Consider the following 13,950-nt stretch of genomic DNA (forward strand, 5'->3'; position numbering starts at 1 on the left):
AAACTGATAGAAAAAGCACTGAATGGCACGGTTGTAAATTTACAATGGTCATGCATGGAGGTGTCTCAGTGGGGAAAAGTCTTGAAAAAATTGTCAGATATAAGGTAGAGATAGGTGTAGAATAAGGAACAAACCTTATTCTGCTGGAGAAGAGGGATGTGCTCTTTGTTTATTTGCCACAGCTTCAGTGGCTAATTACAGAGATTCTGATAATTCTACCTGAGTTCAGAGGTTGATTCATTATGAGCTAATGAAACTTACCCCTCAGAGACACTCCATTACATAAGCTGCTTCTTAGGCCTTTTATGTAGGTTTGTGTTGCTAGTCTTGGATTTATTTATTTATTTATTTTTAAAGAAGGCCCTCAGAACTGAATAGGCAACAAATTCATTAGTCTTGTCACTGTTTGGGACATGGGTAGTGTATTTCAGGGCCCACTGAACTAAAACAACTCTATCTTCTTATTCCCTCTTTTCAATTTATTTCATTGTTCTTTTCCCCCAAGATTTTCTATTTTCAGCATTTGCAATCTTGAGATATATATTCTCTAAATCAAACTTTCAAAATTGTGCTTGTCCAAGATCATACCTGATATATAACATGCCAATGTTTCATTAAAATACAAGTATATTTTATTCAGATCAGCAGACACATAAATCTCGTGGCATAGTACCAACAATAAATATAATCTTCACTTAGCTATAAGATTGGAATAGCTGTTGATCTATCAGATCCACCATCATGAAACAAAGTAAACTAAATGATATAATATATTCAGCATCTGTCATGTGCCAAGCACTATGTTAGATCTTGTAGGTTAGTTAAAAATAAGGTTGATTCAGCCGGGCGCGGTGGCTCAAGCCTGTAATCCCAGCACTTTGGGAGGCCCAGACGGGTGGATCACGAGGTCAGGAGATCAAGACCATCCTGGCTAACACGGTGAAACCCCGTCTCTACTAAAAAATACAAAAAAATAAACTAGCCGGGCGACGTGGCGGGCGCCTGTAGTCCCAGCTACTCGGGAGGCTGAGGCAGGAGAATGGCGTAAACCCAGGAGGCGGAGCTTGCAGTGAGCTGAGATCCGGCCACTGCACTCCAGCCTGGGCGACAGAGCCAGACTCCATCTCAAAAAAAAAAAAAAAAAAAAAAAAAAAAAAGGTTGATTCTTGCCTATTAGCTACAATATAGTAGCAAGACAAGATTGAGAAAATTGTACCATTTTGAAAATAAGAAAATGTATTATAGAGGGCTACTTTGATAAATGGAAATAAAATAGCAGTCAGTAATATTCTAATGTGCAAAAATCTATTGTTAAAGAGAGAGATGAAAGTTAGAAAGTCATTATGAAAAACGTTGAGGAGGCAGAGTCTTGGTTTTGAAAAATGTGTCATATTTGCATACGTGAAACACATTCTCATTTTGAAATGGAGAAGGAATCAATGACCATTCAACACCCTTATGGTTAGGAATAGTAAAAGAGGCTTTCTATTTGTTGTTTCATTTAATCTTCACAATTCCCTAGGAGTCAGGTATTATCCTAGTTTTACTGATCAATAAACTAAGGTCCAAAATGTCATGGAACCTAGTTAAAAGAAATGGTAGGAGTTTGTCTGTAAGGATGAAAAACAAACCTAATATTTTGGAGGCCAGGAGTAGGGCTGTGAGGCAGTAGGAGACAGGTTTAAATATAAAACAAGAAGTTGATTTTAGAGAGCATTAAAAGCTGGGTAGAAATGTTGGGTTTGATTAATTGGAGAACTGAAAGTCATTAATGGTTTTTATAGCAGACGTCTCATACTTGGTTAACCTTCTTCATTAGTTTTCCAGAATCCTTTCTAGAGAAAACAAAAAGTTCAAGTTGAGTACAATGTCAGAAGTCATCTCAATCAAGTGATGAAGCAGAGACAAAAGCAAGATTTGGTAAGAATGCCAGTAGTGGGCATGCAAACAATCCTGGACACATCTTATTCATTTTCGTATCCTTCAAAATTCCTGGCAGAGAGTAGATAGTCAATAAATGACGAGCAAACAAGTGAATGTAAAACAAACTATTTTATAATTAGTTCTTCTGTTTAACAAAATATGAAACTGCTCAAAAATTTAAGAAGCAATTATATGTCTTCTAATTCAATGCTGTATCTGCTGCATGAGGTACTTTTGGAATATCTAGCAAAGATGAAAAAGCATTATCTTTGACTTCTCTTTTTATTTACAGAGATACTGCCTAATTCTCAAACATGAATTTATAAATCAAGAGACCCTATTGTGACCCAGAAAGGGCCCAGAACTGGCCTAGAGTTGATGACTCTATTTCCATTGAAGCCTAAGACACAGACTGAGACATCCTTAGAAATAGCGGAATGCCATGATAACTGCAGTGCAGTATAAAATGAAAGGAGGATAGATTGGAGGTAGGAAAGCCAGTTAGGAGTAAGCTTTAATTATCTAGTTGTGAGAACAAGGGACTGATGAAGAGCAAGATGATGGAAGATTCAGCAAGAGTTTGACTGGAAGTAGAGAACAAAACAAAAGAAAGAACCAGTAATACATCAAGGTGCAATGTCTGGAAGACAGTGAAAATGATGATAAGCCAACAACAGCCAAGCAAAGAGTGAAATCAGGTACGCAATCCCATGCACAATTTCCACAAAAAGAAAAGAATAAAATACCTAGAAATACAGCTAACCAGGGAGGTGAAGGATCTCAACAAGGAGAATTACAAATCACTAATCAAAGAAGTGGAAAAATATTCATGCTTATGAATAGGAAGATTCAATATTACTAAAATGGCCATATTGCCTAAGGCTATTTACAGATGCAACGCTATTTCTATCAAACTACCAGTGATATTTTTCACAGAATTAGAAAAAAATTCCAAAATTCATTTGGAACCAAAAGAACAGCCTAAATAGCCAAAGCAATCCTAAGCCAAAAGAACAAATCTGGAGGCATCACACTACTTGACTTCACACTATACTACAGGGCTATAGTAACCAAAACAGTATGGCACTGGTACAGAGAAAGACACATGGACCAATAGAACAGAATAGAGAGCCCAGAAATAAGGCCACACACCTACAACCATCTGATCTTTGCCAAGGCTGACAAAAGCAATGGGGAAAGGACTTCCTTTTGAATAAATTGTGCTGGCATAACTGGCTAGCCATATGCAGAAGATTGAAACTGGACCCCTTCCTTACACCATACACAAAAATCAACTCAAGATGGATTAAAGACTTAAATGTAAAACCCAAAACTATAAGAACCCTGGAAGCAACCTAGGCAATACCATTTTGGACATAGGAACAGGCAAAGATTTCGTGATGAATATGCCAAAAACAATCTTGACAAAAGCAAAAATTGACAAATGGGATCTAATTAAACTTAAGAGCTTCTGCACAGCAAAGAAGCTATCAATAGAGTTGATACAGAATGGGAGAGAATGTTTGCAAACTATGCCTCTGACAAAGGTTTAATCCAGCATCTATAAGGAACTTAAATGAATTTACAAGAAAAAAAATTAAAAAGGGGGTAAACGACATGAGCTATGAATATTCTGAAGGACCTAAGTGGACCCAACAATATTTTTGACAATAGGCTAAAGCTGGGAATTTCAACCCAAGGAAGGAACAATGTATGTTACCATCTTCAACGTAGTAACTAGAGATTAGAAGGCCAAAGACAAATGCCAAGTGGAAAAAAACTTGAGTGGAAGCGAGAACAGGACTAAGTGTTAGAAGACAGTAAGAAACCAGTAAAAATAGGAGGAAGTTAGAGAAAAGTTAAAAATAAGCCTTGTTAGATGGAAACTAGTGATGAATGGGGGCATTAATACTGGACAAAGATGAAGTCATCATTTTCAAGCCTGCACAACTAGAACAAATAATTATTGTATCAGGAAATGTTTCTTTCCTATAATCAATAAGAGCACAAAACTGTCTTTTATCAGAGTTTGCATCCCAGCCGTCTGTCAATTCTTTGTCTCAGTTTTCTCATCGATGCAAGATGAATAATAATTTTACACATTTCAGAGTGTTTTTGTGAGGACTAAATGAACCAATATTTTAAAAGAGCATGGCATGGTGCCTAGAACATAGTAAGGTCTCAATACATGTCAGAAATGACTATCATCATCATCATGTTCATCATCATCACAATCATTGCTATTCTTATCTAAGACCTTTCCAACTTGCCATCTTATAAAAGCCTCCTTTGTAGGGTCCAGTGTGTCACCTAATAGGTCAGCACTCAGTTCTTCAAAGTCAGTTAATAAAATGGAGGCATGAAAGTTAATCTCTTCATAGAATACACAAAATAAGCCATTCTCTTACAGATCTAAATGCAAAATGCAATTTCTACTGTTTATGGTGCAACTATAAAAGGTCCCAAGGTATTCTTGTAGACAAAATAAAAACATCCCCCAAATGGCTCTGATTGTACCTATCATACCTATCTCTTAGTATCAAGCCTGTTGTAGCAGCTATGGACAAATTAGAAAGAACACAATCCTCCCAGCCTTGCCAGCTAACTCAGAATTCAGAGTAATTAAAATTCAGGTGAGAAAAGATCAAACACAAGACTGAATCCACACTTTTGACTTTACGAGCTGAATCAAGTTTGAGAAATGATCTAACCTTTCTGAGCCCCTGTTGGCCAGGTATACAATGAAGACTATGTCTCACTCCCAGGTAGATTAAAGTAGCTAGCTCATTAGAAAAAAACCAAGTCACTTACATAAATTGAAATATAATTGGCAATATCGATTTATTTTTTTCCATTTCCACTCTTTTTTTTTTTTTTTTTTTTGAGATGGAGTCTTGCTCTGTCACCCAGGCTGGAGTGCAGCGGCGTGATCTCGGCTCACTGCAAGCTCCACCTCCCAGGTTCAAGTGATTCTCCTGCCTCAGCCTCCCCAGTAACTGGGATTACAGGCACATGACACCATGCCCAGCTAATTTTTCTGTTTTTAGTAGAGGCAGGGTTTTACCATGTCGGCCAGGCTAGTTTTGAACTCCTGACCTCAGTTGATCTGCCTGACTTGGCCTCCCAAAGTGCTGGGATTACAGGTGTGAGCTGCCCCTCCCGGCCTCCACTTCCACTCTTTTATCCTGTTAACAGTTCAGCCCTGTGTTGTACCATGTGGGAGCCATGAGCCACATGTAGTTACTGAACACTTGAAATGCAGCTAGTCCAAATGAGATGTGATGTAAGTACAAATTAGACATTGGATTTTAAAGACTTAGTACAAAAAGAAAACAATGTAAATATACCTCACTAGTAACTTTATACTGATGCATGTTGAAATGATAATATTTTAAATATATTAGGTTAAATAAAACATATTAAAATTATTTTACCTGTTTCATTTTACCTTTGTTAAATTTAAGATTACTTAGATAGACACATTGTATTTCTATTGGATAGTACTAGTTTAAGTAATCATTCTGATATGATTAAAGAAACAATAATTAGGCAAATGAAATCTCACAGTGGTGCTTTCTACTTCTCGCAGCTTAGACTGAAGAAGCCTTTGCCTTTAGTACCAATGAGTGTTTGAATGTTTGTTTCCAGCAGTAGTCCAGGAAAGGGGATAAGCTTGCTCACAAAATGAATAGGTAAGTAAATTAATTAATAAAATATTAAATAACAACATATGTACAGGAGGCATGAAAAATAATCAGCTGATGAAAACAAAGTCCAAGATGAAAAACAGAACAATAAAAAGTTCCGGACATAGGCATGGGCAAAGACTTCATGACCTAAACACCATAAGCAATGGCAACAAAAGCCAGATATGACAAATGGGATCTAATTAAACTAAAGAGCTTCTGCACAGCAAAAGAAATGATCATCAGAGTGAACAGACAACCGACAGAATGGGAGAAAATTTTTGCAATCTATCCATCTGACAAAGGTCTAATATCAAGAATCTACAAGGAACTTAAACAAATTTACAAGAAAAAAAAAACCCCATCAAAAAGTGGGCGAAGTGTATGAATAGACACTTCTCAAAAGAAAACATTTATGCAGCCAACAAACATATGAAAAAAAAGCTAATCATCACTAGTCATTAGAGAAATGCAAATCAAAACCACAATTAGATACCATCTCAGGCCAGTTAGAATGGCAATCATTAAGAAGTCAGGAAACAACAGATGCTGGAGAGGATGTGGAGAAATAGGAATTCTTTTACACTGGTGGTGGGAGTGTAAGTTAGTTCAACCATTGTGGAAGACAGTGTGGCGATTCCTCAAGTACCTAGAACCAGAAATATCTCTTCACCCAGCAATCCCATTACTGGGTATATACCCAAAGGATTATAAATCATTCTACTATAAAGACACATGCACACAGATGTTTATTGCTGCACTGTTCACAATAGCAAAGACGTGGAACCAACCCAAATGCCCATCAATGATAGACTGGATAAAGAAAATATGGCACATATACACCGTGGAATACTGAGCAGCCATAAAATGGATGAATTCATGTCCTTTGCAGGGACATGGATGAAGTTGGAAACCATCATTCTCAGCAAACTAACACAGGAACAGAAAACCAAACACCACATGTTCTCACTCATAAATGGGAGTTGAACAATGAGAACACATGGACACAGGGAGGGGAATATCATACACCAGGGCCTGTTGGGGGGTGGCAGGGCTAGGGGAGGGATAGCATTAGAAGAAATACCTAATGTAGATGACGAGTTGATGAGTGCAGCAAACCACTATGGCACGTGTATACCTATGTAACAAACCTGCATGTTCTGCCTATGTATCCCAGAACTTAAAGTATAATTAAAAAAAAAAAAGAATATTCTGAGCCTTGTGTTTTTCATGGTTGGGAAGGACAGAGAGAGATCAGCCATAGGACAAAACAGTTCTTCATAAATTACATGAAAATTAATATCAACTGGATGTCCAAGAATCAAACTGCAACAAGGATCATTTATGTGTGTCCAGAAAAATAATTGGAGATTTCTCAATCCCAGTAGTAATATGTTTTTTTCTAGAATTTAGAAGGGGTAGAAAATGGAGTTACTTTTTCTGGAAGTGCCTCTCCTGAATCTACCATGTAGGAGGTTGATGAGCTCTTCCATAGGAAGGAAGAATTCATGTATTTGGCCATAAATGTGAAAACACCAAATTCAGTTACAACTGATTTTATTGTCAGCTTACAACCCATATTTGAGTTACTATATATAATTTGGACCACTCTAGATAGTTGAATGTGTGTACTAGAAGAGAAATAAAAATAATCTGATCTCCAAAAAATGAAAAGGCAATTCATATCCTAGAGAATAAAGAAAAAAAATTCTTTTAAAATGCCAGAGAGAAAAAGAAAAAAAAAAGTATGTGATCAATAGTGCCAGGTACTCAAAAGAAGATAAGGAGTAAGAAAAATCTTTTGATTTGTCTTGAAAGTGGTTGTCAGTGACCTTGGAAATACTTGTTATAATAGGCTGTTGAGGCAGAAGTCATTTTACTAGAGAATTGTGCAATTACTAATTTTTTTTTTTTTTCTGAAAGGAGGCAGGGGTTCAAAACACTAATTACAGGCCAGGCGCAGTGGCTCACGCCTGTAATCCCACCACTTCGGGAGGCCGAGGCGGGCGGATCATGAGGTCAGGAGATCGAGACCATCCTGGCCAACATGTGAAACCCCATTTCTACTAAAATACAAAAAAATTAGCCAGGCATGGTGGCGGGCGCCTGTAGTCCCAGCCACTTGGGAAACAGAGGCAGGGGAATCACTTGAACCTGGGAGGCAGAGGTTGCAGTGAGCTGAGATCGTTTCACTGCACTACAGCCTGGCGACAGAGCAAGACTCTATCTCAAAACAAACAACAAACAAAAAAAGAAACACTCATTAGAGAAGTGTTAAAATGAAGGCAGGGAAAATGAGATAATAGTTTAAGTGGAGAAGATAATCTAGTAATGTACTTTTAAGACTGATCAATGTTTGATGACAGAGTGCAGAGAAATGTAGTGAAAAAGGAAATGATAAATCTACTCATGAAACAAGGGTTAAGTGTGGGACTAAGGTGCTAGTATCTGCATTGTAATTTTTTAAACACAGGATATATTCCTATTACCAAAAAAAAACCTCTGTTATTTGTCGGATAAATCTTTTTAGTTAATCAGTATGCTCTATGGCTAAGATTATTGGATAAATGTCTCTTTTATTCCTCACTTTCTAATCTCATTAATCTGCTGTGGTTAACTCTCACTAACAGAGACCAATATAAGGATTGATTTTAGGCAATTTAAAATTTTCCTCAATATTAGTTCAGGACCACATCAGCAAAAAATCTCCTTGTCCTGAATGGATTGCACTGGTCTACTCAAGTGATTTCAGAACTGGGAAGTCAGAAGATATTGAATTTTAAATATTAGATTATTTTATATTGGACTTTAGATCTAATCTTAGATATTAAAGTATAAAATCACATTGTCCTTATTGCTACCCTTCCTTTTTATCTTGCTGCAGGATCAGTATTGTTTTACTACGGTATTTGATGGCTCATGAACCTAGAGGGTAGGAGGGTAGGGGGAAATATTTACACTACTTATTGAGTGGCAAATAGCCTAAGCTTTAAAACAAATGTTGCCACATTTTAAGTGCCATAATTTATTAACATCTGATGACCAAATCATATTTTACTATTGTAGCAAAAGAAATATAAAACAAAACAAAATACGAAGCTAGCCTAGAAAAGTAAGGGATATGTCTGTAAGTCATCTGTGGTCTTGCCTCCCAAAATAAATATTTCTCCAAGAAAGACTGCCTTTGTTCATTCTGGTATGTTGATGTCACAAAAAAAGGTAGAAAATAAAAACAAAAGAAGATAATTATGAGGATTCACACTCATCATACCAAAGTGGGTCAATATTATTTTTCAACTGTACTATTCTGACATATATTAAGACTCACTATTGAGTAATACTTAAAAAAAATACTAAAACCAGGAAAAAATGTACACCTTTGACCCTCAAATCAAACACAAATGTATGATTTTATTGAATTGTAAAACAGGCCCAAGTTTTGCTTTTATCTAAAACAACAATAGTATTTATAATAATAATAATACTATTTTTCTTGAAATGGTCAGGTGCCAAGCAGGTGAGCAGAAACCTGGTTATCAATGGAGAACAAAGTAGGGACTAGGTCCTGTGAACTAGAAGGTTATCAGAGTAAGTGTTCCTGTACATGATCAAGACCAAGCAGGAAGAGTGAATTTGTGATAAGTCCCAAATTGTGGGGTAGAGCTATTTTAATTCTCTTTGGCCCAAAGCCAAGATTCATCCTAGAAACTGCAGTGAAGCTATGCTAGCAAGTTTTGTGAAAGGCCACGGTACTCCACTTACATGGACAAGAGCAGGGCAAAGGCTAAGACCTGAGTAGGGCTTATCCAAAATGATCTTAGCTTCCGAGTACAAAGGAGTGGACATTGGTCCTAGGAAATAAGGGAAGGTGCAGTGAAATGAAAGGTTTGTAATATAAAGAGGTTGGGAATGTTTACCAGGATCTTCCTGGGATTAAGTGGAGACCCTATGGAAAGAGCTGGCAAACACCAAGCAAAGGTGATCTTCAGAAAACTTGAACACAGCAGGATTTCCCAGAGATCCTGGAGGAATGTTAGCCATATAGACACTCTCCCTCATAAAGATTCACAACAGGATTCTGTATTAAAGATGAGAAGTCACGCAAAAAGAAAACCTATCTAATTTTAACCTAGTATTTCCCAACCTTACTTGAAAATGAAATTCTCTCACGGAATTCTTATTAAAATGACATTGAACTTGTGTTGCATAGAATAGAATTTGGAAAAGAAGTGGGATGATCACAATGAAGAAGAAGGAACAAAGTAGTCCATTATGGGAGTTGAGGAAAATACTGGAACATCTATTTCTACTTTAAAATTTCTTATTAGGATATGCTTTATAATGTATGACATACATTACTGCAGTGGAAAATTTATTCAATTTTTATCTAAATTGCACATATTGAGGGTGCATGTTCCCTACATTTTACTGATGAAGTACACATTAGATGGGTTTGAAGACAGCCCGGAGAAGAAGATGATCATGTTTTAGATGGATATTCCCCATCACAGTGTAACTTCAGTCTATCTTGGAGGCTGTTCCACATTCCTCCTCTGCTCTTGTTTCTTTCTGTGTTTGTCCAGGATTAATTTTAGCCTCCTATAGTACCACTCTTAGCCACTGTGAACTGTTAGCGGTAAGTACCAGTATCAACTTGAACAATGGCATATGAAGTCTTTTAAAGCTAATGTAAATGTATGCCCTTTCAGATTAATAATCAAAAATAAATCTAAACATTACATGGCATTGTTGTTATTAAATTTTTAAAAGCAATACACCAATCATTTGTTCATAGATAAGTCTTCTGTATAGAAATCAACATTACTTTTCTTTCTAATATTGATAGCTACTTAGGGTCAGATACAGAATTTTTTAAGTAAAATAAAATACTGATGTCAAAGAGTCATAAGCTTTTAGGTAGGAAAAAAGAGAAAAGGAAAGAATCTATTCAGACACTGAAATTATTTGAATTTATAAATCTCTTTTCTCCACAGGCCTTAAAATTCTCTTGAAATAAGTTTGCTGACATACATTTTAAAATACAATCTGGATTCTCATGAATATTATTAACATTTAAGTATCCAATTGTAATTAGTTACTAAGTCTTAAAATGTTAACATTAACTCTATCTTCATGATCTTAAAATGTGAAAGTAAAATGTAAATTTTTTAAAATTCTGGAGACATAAATACTACACTCAACTTTAAAAAAGAAGAGATGAATCACTTGCTTGATCTGAATTCTCTGTGAAAGGACTACCACATATAATTCTGGATATCACAAAACAGATCTCACTGCTCCTTCTAACTTACAAATTTTTATACTTCTTTGCAACTGTCAAAGTATATTATTTTGAAGTAAATAGCTGTCTTAATTGTAACAACCACTTAGATGTGAGGTCACCAACTAAAAGCCAGGCAGGCAGAGTCAACCTGTGTGTAAGAATAATTGAGTGTTGGGGCAGAGGCGAACTGGGGAACTTTATTAGGGGAGCAATGGCTACTCAGCTCCAGCTGTTACTGTCAGGCAGAGATTCAGATGTAATACTGCCAAATTCTCTCATTTTTCAAGAGAAGCTGCAAAATTCCAGATTTTAGGTGATCTCTCAGTATTTAAAAATTGACATGATTTTTAAAGACAACATGGCATGTGACAAGTCAACCACATCTATAGGCAAAATTCAAACTGCAAGCTGCCAGTGTGGAACCTCTGCTTAGCAACACTCTTCCTTTCAGCATCAGTAGGCACGTTTAATTATTTTTGAAAACTCAAAGACCATGAGGCTTTGGGGGCAAATATGCCTCGGTCTGCATTCTTGTTTTGCTATAGAAGAGGTCTGGAACTGGCCACAAGTTCCTTGTGCTCTATAGAATTCATTTCTACAGCTGTTACACAAAGGAAAATGGCAATGGCCATGAAGCACTGTTGTTATGATTAAATAACATAAACCAACAGCCAACAATCTCCATTTTAAAATGTACTGCATCTGTTTTCCTCAATTTTGCTTCCAATGGTGGCAATAATGGGAAGTGTGTGTGTGTGTGTGTGTGTGTGTGTGTGTGTGTGTGTACATAGAACAAGATCAGATTACAGTCTATCCACTAACTTACTGCACGCTTCTTGTTAGGCTGCTTAACTTTTCCTGGCCTTAGTTGCTTATCTGTACATTCCTAAAGTGAGCACAATGATGCCCGCAATATAGTCATTCTGAGGCACTGATATAGTAGTTACAGGCTGGACATTGGTGTCAGACTGTTTGGATTTGAATCTTGGCTCTGCTGCTTATTAGCTGTGAGATACTGGACACATTATTTAAGCCTCTCATGTTTCAATCTACTCATCTGTAAAGATAATCAGAGTACTTACCCTACAGGGTCCATTTAAGAAATAAATAAGACACATAAAGTCCTTAAAACTGTGACCAGAACATAGCAAGTGCCTAAAAAATAAGTTATTTCTATAGTTCATAGAATCCACTACAGCATTGATTTTGAGAAGTACCACGAAGGAAGAAAAAAAAATGCTTAGAATTAAACTATGACATAACGATTTGTTATTATAATTTTTATTTTATACTTAATTTTTAAGTACAGACCTAAGTACATGACCTAAGTACAGATTTGCATCAGACACCACTCTTGTTCATATATTAAAAGAAACAGATTGACTTTACTGTAGATTGACTTTACTGTACCACTTTGCAACTTTGAGTTGTCCACATGTCCATCTCAGTACTTTTCTATTCAATATCATCTGGACAATCAGGAGCGTTAGGAATGCATTATCTCCTTTTTCTTTCTCCCTGCTTTCTTCTTCTTCTTCCTATTTTTAAGAAGACTTTTAATTTCAAAAACTCTCCAAGAATAGAGAGAATAGCATAATGTACCCATAACCCAAGGCAACACTACCCATGTGTACCCACAGTTTAAAGCAACACTCTTCACAAAGTGCTTTTTATCATCTGCAGGGTTTTTCTCCCAAGCTGCTAACATCATTTTGTAAGTTTGATGCTTATATTTTCTTGATCTTCCTAGAAGATGCCAGTAGAAGGTTTTCAGGCAACGATCAGCACTCATATTCCTTTCTCCAATCATGCGGAAATGGTTCATTTGAAGCACCAAGGGGTTGCCCTTGTTCAATCATGTCAGCAGGAACTGCAGCCAGATGTACGCAAGTGCAGGCAATGACAACTATTTCACAACTGCCACCTGTCAAAGTGCAATTGTAGGACACTATTGATTGCATCCTGACTTCAGTGATGACAAAATAAGTGGGAAGAAAAGTTAAATTTAGGATTGATGCAATAGAATATTATCATAAAATAAGACTCAAAAGATGTAAGACCCTTCTCTTGATCTCTTCTTCAGTGACTTTAACTGTATGTGTGAATAACTGTGGCAAAACAGCTTCTTGGATGCCATATTCTCTGCTATGTTACCTATCATATGATTTCTTTTTATATGAATAACAACTCAATATTTCCCTGTCCTCACCCCAGAAATACTACAGTTGCTTCATTGTCTTAAGGTCTATGATAATATAGATGAGCACTTTGAACAAAGGTAACTTTTACTCCTGTTGAAGTAAAGTGACTTTTCTGCTCTGAGACATGGAATTCATCACCACTATCTCCAATAATTTAAACATTATAACAAGATACACTTTGTGTCATTACCCTGATTACTAACATTACCCGAGATATAAGAAACTCAACCATTTTGGGGTCATTTTATCCCCGGAATTCAGAAATACATTTTGTTATAACTTTAATGATTAATTTTGATCCATTTGTTGAGTCTATAGGTTTTAGTTTCATGACTGACCTCTATGCCAATTATATTTTGAGTCATTTTTAAAATCCATGATTTCATTTTCTCAGTATTCTGGGTATGGCTGATTTGATTATCTGCAATGTCAGGTCTGCTTTTTACTACTTTCAAATAAGACTTTTATTTCAGTTATTGTCATTTTCATTATGTAACATGCTCTTCTTATCCAGGTCTGCTTTTGCTCAATAGAGACAATGTCATCTTTTATTGCATTAGGAATAAAAAGTAGGTAATTTCTAAAAATGTGACTTCTATTTCATGAAATAGATCAGATTTATGTCCCCACAATGTAACTAGGCTCTGCTGTGTGGCAGAATTCCTGCTAGTGTTTTTCATCTTTGAGATTGATATGTTGATATTTTCATCCCTGAAGTTAAGATTTTTCTTGGACGTCTCCAACAGCAGCAATTGTTATTTGGGGGAGAGACAAATTTATTACAGAAATGATCCTGATATCTTAAATCTCAACAGTGGTTCTTAAATCGTAGAGCACATAAGAATCACCTGGGGAA

The 13,950-nt window shown here is 36.3% G+C and overlaps 1 protein-coding gene across 19 annotated transcripts in view; it reads right to left on the reverse strand.

Moving 5' to 3' along the window:
• LOC105489205 (netrin G1) overlaps positions 1–13,950 on the reverse strand; it is a 362,022-nt gene that overhangs the window by 188,029 nt on the left and 160,043 nt on the right. The window lies entirely within an intron of this gene.

This window comes from Macaca nemestrina, chromosome 1, assembly GCF_043159975.1.
Source record: "Macaca nemestrina isolate mMacNem1 chromosome 1, mMacNem.hap1, whole genome shotgun sequence".
Classification (NCBI taxonomy): Eukaryota; Metazoa; Chordata; class Mammalia; order Primates; family Cercopithecidae; genus Macaca; species Macaca nemestrina.